Source organism: Coregonus lavaretus, assembly GCF_964263955.1.
Source record: "Coregonus lavaretus genome assembly, chromosome: 12".
Taxonomy (NCBI): domain Eukaryota; kingdom Metazoa; phylum Chordata; class Actinopteri; order Salmoniformes; family Salmonidae; genus Coregonus; species Coregonus lavaretus.
The window spans coordinates 27775757-27779610 of record NC_139999.1 but is presented as its reverse complement, the minus strand read 5'-3'; positions in this window follow the sequence as shown (position 1 = coordinate 27779610).

Here is a 3854-nt window from a genome sequence, read left to right as displayed (position 1 = left end):
TCTTTATGCTCTGTGGATAGGATAGGAAATAAGGAGATGGAGTGAATTGAGGCCTCTGTTTCTCTGCCTCACCAATATACTTCAATCAACATTTAGAAGCATCAGCTTTTCCATATAATCAAGTGTGAATGAACATGTAAACTTAGCCAAGTATTAACAGAATTTGGCCTTTCCTCCACACACAGTGGGCCTTGCTGGCGTGTGAATCCACACTAGCGTGACTGAAGTAAAAGGCAAAAAGCTTGAGGAGGGGAAAGGACCTGAAACAGACAGGCGGGCGGAGACCATAATATTTGGGGTTTGTAGTGGAGAAGGGAGAACATTGATTGTCACCATATGTCTGTAGAGCATAGACTGGGGGTCTACAGTAAATTATATTACCCAACCCACAACATGAGCCAACTAAGAGATGTGCGTAACGTGGCCTGAGATAGCTACCGTGTGAAAAGTGGGCCGCTGGGTGTGAGAGCCATGCCCTGATCGGTCACACTGTGTTTTTGGGGAGTGACAGGGGAAGCAGCAGCTGCATGGTTCACCTGTCCTGTCCTGTACACGGCTCTCCATCAACACTGGCTCTTCCCTTTTCATAGGCCTGCACCTTCATATGTGTACAATCAAAGGAATCTCACATGTAACACTTATCTAATGTGACAACATTTACAAGATCCCAGTCCCACTGTTTTGCAGACATGTAGAATTATATGGTATTCCATTTGTTTAAGTCCACAGTGATTTAAGAATGATACGCATAAACATAGGCCTCATGACCTCCAGTCACCAGGTTACCAGCAAACAGCTATGTACTTCAACTATATGTACAGTCTAATATGATTTATTTTTTTTAACTGCACATTAATTCAAACATTCTTTCTCATTGCACGGGGAGAATGTTGTCAGAAATCCTTGAAACTCTTGCGAATGGAGAATAAAATTGTTTTCACATACAGTACATTTACTTGGCTAAGGGTAGATACTTACAGTACTTAAGCCACTTAAGACTACTGTCACTCTGTGCTTATCTAATGTGAATATTATGAATGCACCCACTCAGAGTCTATCAGCGAGACACAGAGCACCCCGTGAGAGAGGAGAGAGAGCAGACCTGAGGGAAGCACAGGCAGGGGAGACCCCAGCAGAGCAGAGCAGGGTCGGGGAGCAGCCAGTGGGCATGGCCTCTCTCTCTGTCACCACTTCGGTAGGCACGAAACACTAATCCTGCCTGTGTCTTTATTACCCTCTCTGTGGAGGAGCAGGCTGGGGGTGGCTGGGGGTGGCTGGGGGTGGCTGGGGGTGGCTGGGGGTGGCTGGGGGTGGCTGGGGGTGGGGGTACCGCTACAGGGACCAGTCATCAGCATTAGTGTTTGAAGATAGGCCATGCTGCATGGCATTAGGGGATCTAATGGAGGCAGAGAAAGAGATATAGACACTAACAGAAAGAGAGACTACAGAAAAAGGGGGATAGAAAGAGAGGGGTGGGGGAGGGGGGGGGGGTTGTGAGATAGGCAGTGTCACTTGTACCCTCCTCAAAATAGTTTGGGAGGGGGCATAGTCTGAAGGCAGGGAGAATATTGCAACCATAAATGGCTCTAGGGCAATTGTGTGTTTGAGTTATTACACACACTCTAATCAAAATAGCACATTCATGAGCTGCTGCCTCAATTTGCGATATTGTCTCTGTTGGATGTAAACAACATGTTCTCAACTGGATTTACATGGATATCTTTGAGAACATAAAAGCTTGGAAAATAAGTTATGTCAGTGGTACAATTTGCTGTTTTTAACTTTTGTTAGACCAAGGGAGTGAAATTAGTTTTCTTTTATAGTATCCATTGGACTGCAGACTGACAATATGGAAGTTCTGAAATCCAAGTTCCCTGAAATCGAGGTTCCTTGTTGAAAGTTGAAGTTACTGAGCTGGCACCTTCTTGTGTCTGTTGAATGGCCATCTGCTAATCCAGGTGTTTAAAATGCACTCACTGTCACCTTGTTCCCCAGATCCCTCCACACACATGCCTCCAGCTGTCACCTGAGCACTTGGCAGCATAAGGTAATATCATCGAGATGCAATCAAGATTATATGCTTGTCACTCATTGCCTGCTCTCGGAGGCTCACAATGCGTGAAACAGACACAAGATAAAGCTTGTGCACAGATCGGCAGATAAAATGTCCCTAAATATTCATCCCATATTCAACTGTAGTGGTACAGGCCCTTCAGAACTGGCTCTACCTGAATGGGACCAAGAGTAGTTACCATAGAGTAGTGGATGTATGATCTGAATCACACCATCACACTATGACAGAAATGTAGCAATTCAATGTATTTTCAAAACTCTTCTCAAATGTTTTAATCTCTCCCCATAGAGCCAATTTTACTGTGACCATACTGAGTAGTGACACCTCTTTCCTGAGTATCTGAAGCAAGGTTTGCTGCTGTGTATCTTAACCGAACAGGGCCTTTGCATGTACATTTATGTCGCAGAAACAAGTTTATTTCCATGTTTACACCGTTTCATATTCAGAGCAATGGTAACAGGATTACTTTGTGACAAACAGTAATTTGTGGAATTCCCTCATTTCTGTCAGCGGATTTCGTTTTTTTTCTTTCTGAAAATTATTCTGTAGTGTAGAATCCCCAGTGGTTGGATTCCAGAAGCCCTTCAGGTTTGTGAGTAGACCTCTGTGGTGTGCCAGATAAAGCAGAGCAGAGTGAAGGCCTGGCATTGCCTGGCATGCAGGAGGCAGAACTCTCTGGGGAATAATAAAAAGCTTGAGTTCACTGATCAACACTCAGGCTCCTGTTCCTCTAACAGACATCGACAAGAAGATCTCATCTGTGGCCCAATGAGCAGAACACCAGAGCAAGAGAAATCTCAAAAATAACAACAACAAAAAAGATTATATATACACTGAACAAAAATGTAAATGCAACATGTAAAGTGTTGGTCCTATGTTTCATGAGCTGAAATAAAAGATCCCAGAAATGTTCCATATGCACAAAAAGCCTATTTCTCTCAAATGTTATGCACAAATTTGTTTATATTACATTTACATTTACATTTTAGTCATTTAGCAGATCCCCTGCCGGCCATTCCCTCCCCTACCCTGGACGACGCTGGGCCATATCCCTGTTAGTGAGTATTTCTCTTTGGCCAAGATAATCCATCCACCTGACAGGTGTGGCATATCGTCTAAGACCAGCCACCCGGACAGCTGATGAAACTGTGGGTTTGCACAACCGAAGAATTTCTGTACAAACTGTCAGAAACCGTCTCAGGGAAGTTAATCTGCGTGCTCGTCTTCCTCACCAGGGTCTTGACCTGACTTTAGTTTGGCTTCGTAACCGACTTCAGTGGGCAAATGCTCATCTTTGATGGCCACTGGCATGCTGGAGAAGTGTGCTCTTCATGGATGAATCCCGGTTTCAACTGTACCGGATAGATGGCAGACAGCGTGTATGGCGTTGTGTGGGCGTGTGCCCCATGGTGGAGGTGGGGTTATGGTATGGGCAGGCATAAGCTACAGACAATGAACACAATTGCATTTTATTGATGGCAATTTTAATGCACAGAGAGATCACGACGAGATCCTGAGGCCCATTGTCGTGCCATTCATCCGCTGCCATCACCTCATGTTTCAGCATGATAATGCACAGCCCCATGTCGCAAGGATCTGTACACAATTCCTGGAAGCTGAAAATGTCCCAGTTCTTCCATGGACTGCATACTTACCAAACATGTCACGCATTGAGCATGTTTGGGATGCTCTGGATCGACGTGTACGACAGCGTGTTCCAGTTCCCGCCAATATCCAGCAACTTTGCACAGCCATTGAAGAGGAGTGGGACAACATTCCA